The sequence below is a fragment of the Orcinus orca genome, chromosome 10, assembly GCF_937001465.1.
Source record: "Orcinus orca chromosome 10, mOrcOrc1.1, whole genome shotgun sequence".
NCBI classification, from domain to species: domain Eukaryota; kingdom Metazoa; phylum Chordata; class Mammalia; order Artiodactyla; family Delphinidae; genus Orcinus; species Orcinus orca.
The window spans coordinates 87,090,590-87,106,299 of NC_064568.1; the positions used below are offsets into that span (position 1 = coordinate 87,090,590).

A 15,710-nucleotide genomic window follows, 5' to 3' on the forward strand; every position below is an offset into this window, starting at 1 on the left:
GAAAGACATTTATCTCAAGTGCCCAATAGTCTACCTCATTTTAACAGTGACATAAAGCCCAATAAATCCAGGTGAAGTTGTTAGGTTATTCATTTCTTAGTACCTGTGCTCGTTACCTTTTCTCTCTAGTGGCTGTAAATCCTTGAAACAAGATTCATTGATCTATTCATTAATTCATTCCACAACATTATTGAACACCTATCTTTATTTATAATTTTTATGTAAGTTTTTAATGCAATAAAACTTACATATATAAAGGTACACAGATCATAAAATATGACTCAGTGAATTATCATAAAATAAATATACTCATGGACTCACCATGACCCAACTCAGGAAACAGAAAATTTTCAGCATCTCCAAATCCCCTTTGTGCATACTGCTAATCACTATCTCCTCCCAAAGGTAACTATTATCTTGACCTCTCACCTGTTTTAGACTATGTACACATGGAATCATCCTGCATATATTTTTTCTGTGTCTGGATTCTCATTCAATGTTATTTTTGGAGATTTATGTAAGTTGTATAAAACATTATGTCACTGGTTTTTATTACTGTGTTATTCCATTGTCAGGATAAACCACAGTGAATTCAGCCATTCTACAGGGAATATTCCCATTTTGGGGATATTAAGAATAATGTTACTTTGAACATTCTTACATATGTGTGCTTGGTGCACATATCTATGTGTTTCTTTTGAGTTTATTCACCTTTTAAGAGTCTATTGTCTGTTCTCTTAACTTTTCTGTAAATTCTTATATTCTCCTATGCCTGATTATTTTTGATTGAGAGCTAAGCATTGTATATGGAAATGCATAGAAATAATTTGAGGCTCTCTTCCTCCAGAGATGATTTACTTTTGCTTCAGACAGGCAGCTCTGCTGTTGACTCATCACAGTAACTCAATCAGAATGAGATGATTTGTAACTGGGCTTAAGACCTTATGAAAGCTATTTATTTTCAGTTCACTCATTCCTGGGATACAGTCTTGCTGCTTTTCAGCCCCAAACTGGGGAGGTTTACCTGGCCTTCTTGTTCTTGGGAAGCCATGATTTCAAATGTCTGTCACTAGTCTCCCCAGAAGTGGTGACAACTCTGATAGATTCCCAGACACTCAGCTACTTTGGAAATCAGTCATCACTCCTAACCCACCCCAACTCAGGCAAATGCTCTTTCAAATGCTGGGCTCACCTCCTTGGATTTCCTATTTTTCTGTATCCTAGACCCTGAAAATTATCATTGTCTAAGTCCTCCAGTGCATTCAAACATGAAAAAAAATTGTGTTTCTTTATCTACTTGTTCCCTGAGGGACATTAGGACCAAAGCAGATTAGCCTGCCTTTGCCAGAAGCCCACCTCCTTGAGTGCTTTTTTAAAATGCAGGCTCTGTGTAAGAGGTTGCAGACACAAAGTTTAATAAGAAACAATTCCTTCCCTCAAGCAACTCTCAATGTTCTAGGAGAGACAGAAATATAGAAAACAAACCAAAACCTTACACTACCATGTGATTAGGGCTATAATAGAAGTAAGGATTAGGGACAACAGTGACATGAAGAAGCAATAATTAACTCTGTGTTGTGTGTCAGAAAGGTCTTTGCAGACTAGGAAATTCTTGGGCTCAGAATTTTAAAAAGAAAAGGTGTTTTCTTATCAGGCAGTGTGGAATAAATGGAAGATATCCAGAAAGAGTGCTTTGTAAGTCAACCAGAAAGTAACCCTTGAGTTGAGATTTAGAGTAAGTAGGACTTTTCCTGTGGATCAGGAAAGGAATGAGGGTAGCGCATGTAGGGCCTAGGGAAAATAACACACCAAGTCTAGGCTGATATCCAGGTCTCTCCTTCATCCTCCCTCCTTCCTTTCCGGTGAGTATTTTCTACCTGTGAGAACATTGAGAGGGGGTTGCCACAAGACTCCCTCATCCATCTTAGGAGGTGTTCCCAAACATTTCATTTTCTCTGTAGTCTCTTACAATCTTTAAGTTCCTGGAACTAAAGCCAGGAGGAAATCCAAAGCATGCCTATTTCTACCAGACCTAGCATCTTTGTCTTCTCTGAAGGCTAGATTCATAAACACAACTGGTTTGGCTTTTAAAATGATTGTCAGTTCAGCAACAACAAGAACCCCCAAACAAACAAAATATAAAATGTGAAAGTCAGACCTAGGAATATAAGCAGAAAACCCAGAGCACACCAGGACAGGATTTTGGCCATCTGCTTCATATAAGCTTCGTATAAGCTTCTAAACTATGCTGTGTGATTGGACTAGATCTTTATAAACATCTGGTTCAACCTTTACAATAGTCAGTTTTTCTCTTTTGGCTTGACTTATTTTTACTGAACCTGGCCTTCTTAATGGGCTCATCAGTTTAGCTTGCAGACATAGCCTATGTATATTATTTTTTTTCAGACTACGTGGTAGAATTCAGGAGCTCGTTTATGGGAAACAGACTGATAACCCAGAGCTTGAGACAGGGCTTTTTTCTGCTTATATCTATGGATTTTTACTTCAGCTGTCCTGGAATCTTGCTTGAGACAATAGAGGGAGGGTTCCCAAGAAGTTGTTATGTCTTGTATTATTGTGGGAATAAGGACTTCATTAAAACAGATTAGTCAAAGAAAATATACAGACAGTGATGCCAGGCAAAACAATTTGTTATTTTAGCAGTCTGTTCATATCAGAAATCTTCTGTGTAAACTAGGATAGAAATCTGGTTCTTATGTGCTCTTTCCTTTCCTCTTACATTGGTTCTGTTCTGCTTTTTGGTTCCTTCTCCAGGGAAGAACCACTCTCAGTCATATTTACTAATGTCAGGGCTCTTAACAAGTCATAGAATTTAGTTATATCTTCAGAATACTCTTTAGTACAGTTGGTCTTATGTGGAATTCATTCAAAACATTGTTAATTATCACACGGGCCAAAATTGCCTTCTGTTCATCTGTAGCTGCAGACTTTTGGGAGGTTGTTGTTGTTGGGCCTTTTTGTTTGTTTGGTTTTTGGCAGTAGTAATATGACCTCTGGGAGAAGGCATGAGAGTGAACTTAGGGTTTCAGGCTAGGACAAAACAGGAGGAGTTGACAGGTTGCAGTAGATGGCTGTTTTGCTATCTTTGCAAGTTTATCCTCCCATAAGATTATATTCTCTTTTGATGCATTATTTTCTAAGTCTAAAGAACATTTGTTTTTCCATTTTTAGTTTGCTAACTCAGGGAATTATTATACTCCTACACCATTCTCGAGAAAATCATACCTAAACTTCTTTCATGGTTGAAAACTTTGCTCTCTCTTCCACAAGATAAGTCCAGTAATGTTTTTCCATGGCTTGTCAGCGAAAAAATGTATCACAAAGTAACATAGCATATACAACTATATAGCTAAGGGGCTATGTCTTATTTTCTTTTTATATGCAGCATCTAGGTAGAGCTTAAGGTAGATCAAGTGAAGAGGGAACCAGTGTTTATTGGGGGCCATCTCTGGCCTATGTACTTCACCTAAGGTATGCTAGTTAAAACTGACAGTTACCCTTGTGAAGAAAGTGTTCTCAACAGTTTAAAGCTGAGAACAGAGTCTGACATGTGACACGCAAGCAACAAAACTTTGCTGTTAAGTGTTGGTGGAAAAGAGTTTCATGACCTGAAGTTTTTGTTCAATTGTCTAAGATAAGTCATTAAGCATTTTTATATCTTGGAGACACTACTTTCCTGAGATTTGGCAGAATTTTCAAAGCTGGAAAAGCATAGGAAACTTGATTTTTTGACTATATTGATTATCTTAGTAAAGAAAAAAGAGAAAAGTTATTGCTTCTTTAATTTCAAAACTGAATATCCACTTTAGGAATGTGACTGAATGTGTCTTATCAAACTCATTGAACATTTTAGCTACTTTAGATCTTGAAGTTATTTTGGGCAAATAAGCATATGTGTTCTCCAATATCAGTGTAATGAATTAAAATTGAAATATTTTATATTTCTGTCTTTTATTATTTCATGATTTTACTGTATCAGAACATTTGCTTATATTTTACTTTGGGGAAGTTGGGGGTTTAAGATGGTGTATGCTTCAATCTGAACTTTAGGTCCCTACAATTTTGGAAGCAGAATCTATCACTATTCATCAGTGTAACTGGTTCTCTTGTTATTTTATGCCCATTCCCAAGCATGTAGGCCAAGGATTCTTTTGATTGTGCTGTCTTCAAATGCTCTGTAGAGGAGGAATTCACAGACCTATGTTTGAAGGGCCATTAAAGTAATGGGAAAGGAGCAATGTTCTTTAGGTATCTACTTGTGCCAGGAGTAGGGTTGCCAGATTTAGCAAATGAAAACACAGGAAATCTAGTTAAATTTGAACTTCAGATTAACAAATATTGTATGGGACAAACATATTTAAAAATATTCGTTGTTTATTTGGCAACCTTAGGCAGTGTGCTAGACACTTTAAAAATTTTACTTATTTTAATTCTAATATCACTCCTCTGGAAAAAAGTAGTGTATCACTCCGTTACAGATAAGAAAACTGAGTCTTGCATAGCATGTATGAAGGCTCCCACTAATAACATTGCAGCTGGGATTTTGAAGCCCAGATGTGTCTGATTCCAATGTCTACTCGCTTTTCCCTACCTCATGTTGATACCTCATGCTATTTCCATTCATTTCAAAAGGGCTAGCAAAACTCTTTAAAAAATACCCTAAAAATAGCAACAAGAACTCTGCTTCCCTGAAAAAGCCAATATTGTTTCATTCTTTCACTTAGATATTACCGTTCTGAATTCCTAAGAGAAAGAATGGATGCATTAAAAATTCAAGATATAATAAGTCATCACAACACCTACCTTAAATAGTGTTTAAGAACTTGACCCTTAACTCTTTATCCTTCATCTGAACAAAAGCAATCTTCATATAGAGCTTGATCAGATCCTCTCCTTTGTGTGAATGTTTTGATGATTTGATCCTCAGGGTTTTATACTAAGACTTGATCTTTAAATTTTCATAGAGGATCTATACTCTGCATGTTAAGGGAGAAATCAAAAAGCAGTGAATGGAAGATAGATAAATATTCAGAGAATAGAAAAGCTAATGCCCATTCTTAGCTCTATTAATCTTTAATTTGCTTCTTTAATAGTGAGAGGTGCTATCAATATTACAGGATCTGGAAGTGAATACAAAAGTGATTATTCAGGGCTTCCCTGGTGGCGCAGTGGTTGAGAGTCTGCTGATGCAGGGGACACGGGTTCGTGCCCCGGTCTGGGAAGATCCCACATGCCGTGGAGCGGCTGGGCCCGTGAGCCATGGCCGCTGAGCCTGCGCGTCCGGAGCCTGTGCTCCGCAATGGGAGAGGCCACAACAGTGAGAGGCCCACGTACCGGAAAAAAAAAAAAAAAAAAAAAAAAAAGTGATTATTCAAAATTAAGGTGCTTAGTTAACGTATAATATTCTGTTGTTCTCCACTGTGACATGGGTGTGTGTGTGGTAGAATACTTTAGGTAGTAATAAGTTCTTATTTTGCTTGAGATAAAGTTTGTGATAGATCAACCCTGGATTGTTTCAGCAAATACAAGAAGTTAACACCTGGATGGATGCAGAATGCCAATGAAGAAAATTCCATTATACCATCAGCTCTGGCTTCCTGGATGACCCAGGGTATGAAGCTTTTTTTTCTACCTACTTATTCCAAATAATAGCTATTCTTTCACTGAGAACACTATACTTTGACATCTGTTTTCAGTATGCTTCTGTTTGTTCCAGTGTCTCGTATATGCTCTGCAGATCTTCAGTCTGACCTGGGTTGGCACTATCTATCCTCTTGAAGTTCTTGCTGTAAAATTAAATTTGGGGGTCTCTTTCTTTCAACCTTATGAGCTTTCTCCACATCTTCTTTCATAATTCATTTGTTTTACATGAACCTCTTTTATTTGTCTTACGAGTAATTAAACTTATTATTTAAAACTTTGTGTTGGATGGGATAAACGTCCTGAACATACTCTTATAAGGAACAGCCACTAGTCCATATCTCTTAAAATATTTTCTTGCACTGAATCAGGATTGCTTTTACTGGAACAACATCTGACATTTTAATCTTTTGGTTCCCTTTCTTGTTTTATTTTTAGACATTTGAAACATCTGTTCACTTTGGGGAGGTATTTTTAATAATTATTTCCACAAATGTTTGTTAAGCATGTTTCCACAATTTCATTTATAACTAAAAGTCAATCCAAAAAACTTGTAATTGAAAGTAATTTCATGCTTTCAGAAAAGTTGCTAACATAATAATACAAGGAGCCCCTGAACGTCAGGTACTTACTTAGATTCATCAGTTCTTTTAGTTCTTCTCCCACTACTTATGTGTGTGTGTGTGTGTGTGTGTGTGTGTGCATATGCATGTGTGTTTCTATCTATCATCTATTTATTTAAAATTTCAGTGTACGTGTGTATGGAGGGGGATTTCCAAACAAGAAGCAATGCTCCAATACCAGCTGAGTGTCCTACAATTCAGTTCAATTCTGACACTATGTACCTCCAAATACTGCCAGATTCCAAAGGTTAAGGGCTTAGTTCTGTAAGACTGTCCCCCCCTCCCACCACTTCAGGTGCCAGATGAAAGTCCATTATCACCTGTGCTTCTGAGGATCTGCTTGCTATAGACCAGCAGTTCCAATGATTCCCTCCTTGGGTTCAGTTAATTTGCTAGGGTGACTTACAGAACTCAGAGAAAACATTTTACTTACCAGTTTATTATAGAAGGATATAACTCAGGAACAGCCAGATGGAACAGATACATAGGGCAAGGTATGGTCAAAGGGCACAGAGCTTCCATGCTCTCTGAGAGTGGCACTCTCCCCAAATCTCCAAGTGTTCATCCACCTGGAAGTTCTCTGAATTCTGTCCTTTGGGTTTTTATGGAGACTTCATTACAGAGGCATGATTGAATCACTGGCTATTGAAGGTTGAACTCAATCTCCATCCCCTCCCCCCTCCCAGGAGGTCTGGTTTTGGTGGGGGTGGGTGTGGGACTGAAAGTTTTAACTCTCTATAATCACATATTGGCTCCCCCAGTAACCAGCTCCCCTGTATAAGCTACCCAAAGTCACCTGTTGACATAATAAAATATACCTTACTCTCCTGTTCCCTTAGGAAATCCAGGTGTTTTAGGAGCTCTTGTGCCAGAAATGGAGATGAAGACCAAATATATATTTCTTACTATACATTGCAATATGACACTATTTTCATTGTCATCTACCTTTGCTTTTTCCATTTTACTGAGAATGGGAAAAAGTTTTGTTTTTTTTAAAGAAATAACCTGCAATGTTATGCTTTCTCCTATTTTTTCATAATTCCACTTTTGCTCTTCTTCAGTCTTTCACTGACCACATGTTGTTATTCTTTTTTACTCACCTTAAACATGCATGAGAAAATAGCTTTCTAGAATTAGTGTATGCCAATAAAGAGTATGTAGTCATGCTTTGTTCCACTCTGTGTTGGTCAAACTGTACAATAGACCAAGTTGTATAACTTCATCTAATCCTTAGCTTCCAGAAGGCTTCCATCAAGTGAGGTTCTCTAAATTTTAAGTTGGATTATTTCATTCCATTGTTGGGATTTCTGAACATTGATGCAATAAAGGACCTGTAATACTATAATTCTTAGTGCACTATGCTACTACAGCTCTTCCTGTTCTACTCCCATTAGAGCACTTTGTCTTGGGAGATGACACTTTTCAGAATGAAATATACCACTGTTGACCTCCCAAATTTCTTACCTAATTGTTTTTCTGAGCATTGATGTTTCCAAATCAAAAAAGAAAGGGATTGATGATGTAGGGACTCTGGCTGCCACAAAAAATAACAGTCATGCATTTTTTAGGGACAGAGTTTAATGTTTTGGTGGGTACCTTCCTAAGAATGTGATGAAGAGTTATTTCTATCTACTTCCAGATGAACTGGCTTTTTCTGTTTGTGGTGACATAGCATGGATGCTGCATTCATTGACCTTTCAATACATTTTCAGAACCTTTGAATTTAGTGACAATAAATCCAAAATTCACAGAGAGTTGACTCTTAGTTCTACTTAACAACATGAGAATGGAAATAGTGCTGCTATTTCTGGGTTGAACCATTCATGGCTCATAATATTTTAAGTGCTTTAAATTACTGACCAGGTAATATATATTATTTTAATAGTTATATTCAAGGCACAGTTTATTTGCTCTGGCTCTAATCTAAAATTCATTTAGATCGTGTTAAGGACAAGACATTCAGTAGACGTTACTATGTGATAGACTCTATGCATTCATTCTCTTATTCATTTATTTTGAAGGATTGAAGAGCATAGATTTTAAGAGAATCAACTTTGGATTTTAAACATAAGGTTAACTTTAAATCCTGGGTCTACTTTTTGTTTGTTTGTTTTTTTGCGGTACGTGGGCCTCTCACTGTTGGGGCCTCTCCCGTTGCGGAGCACACGCTCCGGACGCGCAGGCTCAGCGGCCATGGCTCACGGGCCCAGCCGCTCCGCGGCATGTGGGATCTTCCCGGACTGGGTACGAACCCGTATCGCCTGCATTGGCAGGCGGACTCTCAACCACTGCGCCACCAGGGAAGCCCCTGGATATACTTTTTTTTTTTTTTTTTCTGGGTCTACTTTTGATGGTTTTGTCACCATTGACAGGATTTTAACTTTCCTAGGTCCCATTTGCACGCTCTAAATGAGGAGTACTACCTCTTTCAAAAGTAGCTATGAGGATTGAAATGATATTGAAATATAAATTCTATGGCATTGTGTGTGGCTTTTCAAATCAGTGCTCCACATATGGAAGTTATTGTTGTTTTTATATAATATAGTTTTTGTTCCTGGGAAAAGCCCCACTATTTGTCTGTGCAGCAGAGCTAGATGGCAGTTTACTGATGGCAACTACCTCCGATAGCTGGTAATGTCTCTGTAGCATGCAAACCTCATTTATGAAGGGACATCAAAAAAGGATGATGAGCCATCTTGTTTTACAGTAAGTTACTTTTGCAGGTGATTGTACGGATCTGAATGAAAGATATTATATATTCCTGGCCTGGGTAACACATATTAATAAGTAATAGTGTAAAAAGTTTATAAACAGAAAACTCAATGAAATAGAGTTGGGAGAGCTCTCATATCCTCATGGTAGCAGAGCCCAGCAGAAACAAGACTCGTTTTTCCCATCAAGGACTCAGACAATGAAAAGCCATGGACTGTTTGTTTACTATACTCCTTTCAACTTCCTTTACTTCTCTATAAAAGCATTTTTCTTTCCTTGCAGTGTGGGGATTTGCATGTGGATCGCATGGCAGACCCCGAATTGCAGTTCTCTGTCAATCCTCAATAAACCCATCTTTGCTGGGGAAATATCTGGCAGTCTATTTATTTCAGGTCAGTAGTAGAACACTGGCTGTATTTATCCTGGTGCACTCTACTTCGTGACAGCAGGGCCACACCACCTTGAATTGTCCCAGTCTGTAGGGTTAATTCCCACGTTACATGGCAATATTTTTTTTTTTTTTTTTTTTTTTTTTGTGGTACGTGGGCCTCTCACTGTTGTGGCCTCTCTCGTTGCGGAGCACAGGTTCCGGACGCGCAGGCTCAGCAGCCATGGCTCACGGGCCTAGCCGCTCTGCGGCATGTGGGATCCTCCCGGACCGGGGCACGAACCTGTGTCCCCTGCATCGGCAGGCGGACTCTCAACCACTGCGCCACCAGGGAAGCCCACATGGCAATAATTTTAACAATTTTATTAACCTCCACTGTAGGGTGCAACATAAAGTTACCTTTTATAGCTGCTGCAGTTCCAACTTGGGCTCCAGGCTTACTTTGTGCCCAGGGTCACATAACTGGGTTTTTATCTTTACAACTCTGCCTCTGCGCTTCTCTTGGTGATGCTAGCAAATCCAGTTTCCAAAAGGAAGTCAGTGCTATTGGCATGTGTGCTCGCATTTTTTAATCTGCTCTTGTATTCCTGAACTTTGATGTCTCTACCTGTACACGCCTCCTGCATTGGTAGCTACATGGCTTTATGTGAGACTTCCTGATTCTCACTGCATTCCATAGCCTCTGGTTAACATAGTACTTCCTGCCAGAGTGGGCTTCCTCTCAGCATCTGTAGTGAGAATATCTGTTTATAATTTTTCTTCTCCAGTGGGCTGGGCCAGTCCCAGGTCCTGGCTTTTCTCAGACCTCCTCATGCTGTGACACTTAACTGGGCTATATTTAGCCAAGTTCCAAGCTGTGACTAATCCATTTTTAGTATTCAGACAATGGAAAATGGTTCTAAGGTTATTGTAGATTATACTGAGGACAAAGTATTTATTCCTATTCAGCTGGTATATTTGAGAGAAGCACAATGCTTATTTTGCTTAAATACTGTTCCATATGAAATTTTATTTTCTTGAGGGGAGTAAGAAAATCATTTCATTTATTTGTTTCTTCATGTTCACAATGGAAAGCCAGATTAAATCCTGTAATACAAATAAATAAAACCTGTTTAATGGCATGTCAGCTTGAACAATGACATGGCAAATGTGAAATTAAATTTTAATGCATTTTTGAAATATGAGGAAAAGATAACCATACAAAAAGTTATGAGGCCAGAAAGCATTAACCATTTTTATAAAAATATTAATAATTTACCATTAAGAAAAGGTGAAATGAAAAATCGTTGGAAATATTTTGAAGCAAACATCTTAAATATGCTAGTGATTTGTAAGTAGACTGTCAAACAGAGTCTTGCAGTTTTATTTGAAAATATATTCTATTTTTAGAGGCAGTTTGTACTGGATATTTTTTAAGAATGATATAATTTGGTAAGAGTAAATACTTTTATATTTCGGGCAATAAATGACATTCGTTTTAAAAGCCTAAAGGTCTGCACATTTATGTCCTCTCTCCAATCTTCACTGTAAGGAGACTGAAATATGATCACTGATGTGTTTATTTTCCTAGACAGAACATGTAGCAGGACAAGAAGGACACTCAAATGCTTCATAAACAAATAAATACGGTGTCCATTTTGTTACTTGAAATGCATCCATGCCATGTGTCTGTGATCACTCAGAGTCCCATTCTTGCTGGGAGTGGAGAGAGGGAGACTGCCATGCTGTGCAGGATTTTTGAAAACCTTGACTGTGTAAATGCTTTTAGACAGTTACCACACAAGCCCAATAATCACTTTGTAAGAGGAGTTCTAAATTACGTGCCTTCAGAGTGAAATAAATTTTGTCCCTGGAATTTGATAGTGCTTAACAAAGGCCCTCTTTTCAATGATACCAGATGGAATACCATATTTCAAGGGTAAACTCTTGAAAAAACTTCAAAATTGCTATATTATTTCTTTTAATCTGAATAGGCAAATAAATTAGGTTTATTTCCAGTTTTAGTTTTAGGAGGCTGACTCATTTGCTGTGGTTATGGAGTTACATGTCTTACTTTTAAAAAACTGTATCATGCTTTCTTGGACTCCTCAAACCCTTATATTTTTCTTGCACAAAAAATAACAATTTGTGGCAGCCACTTCCAGCCAGGTTAGAGTAACTGGTATCACTCAGGCTTGTCTTTCTGCCATAAACATCTAGAAAATTGAGCAAAATATCTGAACCAGCTATTGGCAGATACTGGACACCAGGCAGTTCTGTTTGAGGAGGTTGAGATGGGGCAGAGTATTGAAGAGGAGAGAGCTTTGCAGACAAGATGTTCCAGGATACCTCACTACACATCTGCAGACTGAAACTTTACAAAACCGTGCAAAAAAACAAGTACTAGGAAGGAATAAGTTGAAACATTCCTAAGACTTACACAGGGCTAGAAGAGCCTTGAGTTCCAACTAGCCAGAGTGGAGACATCTCACTGAACACTTCGGGCATTCACTAGAGACAACGGAGGGTTACACCCTGCACACAGGGCCAAAATATCCCTAGAGTAAAGGTTACTTTTACCTTATTCTAACTGATCTTAAAAACTGACTGCCAACACAATGGCCGTCATCAAAAAATCTACAGACAATAAATGCTGGAAAGGGTGTGGAGAAAAGGGAACCCTCTTGCACTGTTGGTGGGAATGTAAATTGATACAGCCACTATGGAGAACAGTATGGAGGTTTCTTAAAAGACTAAAAATAGAACTACCATACAGTAGTTTGGTATCAACTATCATACCATATGGTATCATTACCATACCCAGCAATCCCACTACTAGGCATATATCCCGAGAAAACCATAATTCAAAAAGAGTCATGTACCACAACGTTCATTGCAGCTCTATTCACAATAGCGAGGATATGGAAGCAACCTAAGTGTCCATCCACAGATGAATGGATAGAGAAGGTATGGCACATATATACAATGGAATATTACTCAGCCATAAAAAGAAACGAAATTGAGATATTTGTAGTGAGATGGATGGACTTAGAGTCTGTCATATAGAGTGAAGTAAGTCAGAAAGAGCAAAACAAATACCGTATGCTAACACATATATATGAAATCTAAAAAAAAAAAAAAAAGGTTATGAAGAACCTAGGGGTAAGACAGGAATAAAGACACAGACCAATAGAGAATGGACTTGAGGACATGGGGAGGGGGAATGGTAAGCTGGGACGAAGTGAGAGAGTGACATGGACTTACATGTACTACCAAATGTAAAATAGATAGCTAGTGGGAAGCAGCTGCATAGCACAGGAGATCAGCTCAGTGCTTTGTGACCACCTAGAGGGTTGGGATAAGGAGGGTGGGAGGGAGGGAGACGCAAGAGGGAAGAGATATGGGAACATATGTATATGTATAACTGATTCACTTTGTTATAAAGCAGAAACTAACACACCATTGTAAAGCAATTATACGGTATTTGTCTTTCTCTTTCTGACTTACTTCACTCTGTATGACAGGTCCATTCACCTCATTACAAATAGAGCAATTTCGTTTCTTTTTATGGCTGAGTAATATTCCATTGTATATATGTACCACATCTTCTTTATCCATTCATCTGTCAATGGACACTTAGGTTGTTTCCATCTCCTGGCTATTGTAAATAGAGCTGCAATGAACATTTTAGTATATGACTCTTTTTGAATTATGGTTTTCTCAGGGTATATACCGAGTAGTGGGATTGCTGGGTCATATGGTAGTTCTATTTGTAGTTTTTTAAGGAACCTCCATACTGTTCTCCATAGTGGCTGTACCAATTCACATTCCCACCAGCAGTGCAAGAGTGTTCCTTTTCTCCACACCCTCTCCAGCATTTATTGTTTCTAGATGTTTTGATGATGGCCATTCTGACTGGTGTGAGATGATATCTCATTGTAGTTTTGATTTGCATTTCTCTAATGATTAATGATGTTGAGCATTCTTTCATGTGTTTGTTGGCAGTCTGTATATCTTCTTTGGAGAAATGTGTATTTAGGTCTTCTGCCCATTTTTGGATTGGGTTGTTTGTTTTTTTGACATTGAGCTGCATGAGCTGCTTGTAAATTTTGGATTAATCCTTTCTCAGTTGCTACATTTGCAAATATTTTCTCCCATTCTGAGGGTTGTCTTTTGGTCTTGTTTATGGTTTCCTTTGCTGTGCAAAAGCTTTGAAGTTTCATTAGGTCCCATTTGTTTATTTTTGTTTTTATTTCCATTACTCTAGGAGGTGGGTCAAAAAGGATCTTGCTGTGATTTATGTCATAGAGTGTTCTGCCTATGTTTTCCTCTAAGCGTTTGATAGTTTCTGGCCTTACATTTAGGTCTTTAATGCATTTTGAGCTTATTTTTGTGTATAGTATTAGGGAGTGATCTAATCTCATACTTTTACATGTACCTGTCCAGTTTTCCCAGCACCATTTATTGAAGAGACTGTCCTTTCTCCACTGTACATTCCTGCCTCCTTTATCAAAGATAAGGTGACCATATGTGCGTGGGTTTACCTCTGGGCTTTCTGTCCTGTTCCATTGATCTATCTTTCTGTTTCTGTGCCACTACCATACTGTCTTGATTACTGTAGCTTTGTAGTATAGTCTGAAGTCAGGGAGCCTGATTCCTTCAGCTCCATTTTTCGTTCTCAAGGTTGCTTTGGCTATTCGGTGTCTTTTGTGTTTCCATACAAAATGTGAAATTATTTGTTCTAGTTCTGTGAAAAATGCCATTGGTAGTTTGATAGGGATTGCATTGAATCTGTAGATTGCTTTGGGTAGTAGAGTCATTTTCCCAATGTTGATTCTTCCAATCCAAGAACATGATATATCTATCTATTTGTATCATGTTTAATTTCTTTCATCAGTGTCTTATAATTTTCTGCATATAGTTCCTTTGTCTCCTTAGGTAGGTTTATTCCTAGATATTTTATTCGTTTTGTTGCAATGGTAAATGGGAGTATTTTCTTGATTTCACCTTCAGATTTTTCATCATTAGTGTATAGGAATGCCAGAGATTTCTGTGCATTAATTTTGTATCCTGCTACTTTACCAAATTCATTGATTAGCTCTAGTAGTTTTCTGGTAGCATCTTTAGGATTCTCTATGTATAGTATCATGTCATCTGCAAACAGTGACAGCTTTACTTCTTCTTTTCCGATTTGGCTTCCTTTTATTTCCTTTTCTTCTCTGATTGCTGTGGCTAAAACTTCCAAAACTATGTTGAATAAGAGTGGTGAGAGTGGGCAACCTTGTCTTGTTCCTGATCTTACTGGAAATGCTTTCAGTTTTTCACCATGGAGGACGATGTTGGCTGTGGGTTTGTCATATATGGCCTTTATTATGTTGAGGAAAGTTCCCTCTATGCCTACTTTCTGCAGGGTTTTATCATAAATGGGTGTTGAATTTTTTTGAAAGCTTTCTCTGCATCTATTGAGATGATCATATTGTTTTTCTCCTTCAGTTTGTTAATATGGTGTATCACGTTGATTGATTTGTGTATATTGAAGAATCCTTGCATTCCTGGAATAAACCCCATTTGATCATGGTGTATGATCCGTTTAATGTGCTGTTGGATTCTGTTTGCTAGTATTTTGTTGAGGATTTTTGCATCTATGTTCATCAGTGATATTGGCCTGTAGTTTTCTTTCTTTGGGACATCCTTGTCTGGTTTTGGTATCAGGGTGATGGTGGCCTCATAGAATCAGTTTGGTAGTGTTCCTCACTCTGCTATATTTTGGAAGAGTTTGAGAAGGATAGGTATTAGCTCTTCTCTAAAAGTTTGATCGAATTCGCCTGTGAAGCCATCTGGTCCTGGGCTTTTGTTTGCTGGAAGACTTTTAATCACAGTTTCAATTTCAGTGCTTGTGATTGGTCTGTTCATATTTTCTATTTCTTCCTGATTCAGTCTTGGCAGGTTGTGCATTTCTAAGAATTTGTCCATTTCATCCAGGTTGTCCATTTTATTGGCTTAGAGTTGCTTGTAGTAATCTCTCATGATCTTCTGTATTTCTGCAGTGTCAGTTGTTACTTCTCTTTTTTCATTTCTAATTCTATTGATTTGAGTTCTCCCTTTTTCTCTTAATGAGTCTGGCTAATGGTGTATCAATTTTGTTTATCTTCTCAAAGAACCAGCTTTTAGTTTTATTGATCTTTCCTATAGTTTTCTTCATTTCTTTTTCATTTATTTCTGATCTCACCTTTATGATTTCTTTCCTTCTGTTAATTTTGGGTTTTTTTTGTTCTTCTTTCTCTAATTGCTTTAGGTGCAAGGTTAGGTTGTTTATTAGAGATGTTTCCTGTTTCTTAAGGTTGGAC

At 37.8% G+C, this 15,710-nt stretch overlaps 1 long non-coding RNA gene across 1 annotated transcript in view; it reads left to right on the plus strand.

Moving 5' to 3' along the window:
- The first annotated feature begins 5,540 nt into the window (after positions 1 to 5,540).
- Positions 5,541 to 15,710, plus strand: part of LOC125965691 (uncharacterized) — a 38,196-nt gene continuing 28,026 nt past the window's right edge. The window contains exon 1 of the long non-coding RNA XR_007479923.1: positions 5,541 to 5,632. This is a non-coding gene — a long non-coding RNA (uncharacterized LOC125965691). The remainder of the gene's footprint in view (positions 5,633 to 15,710) is intronic.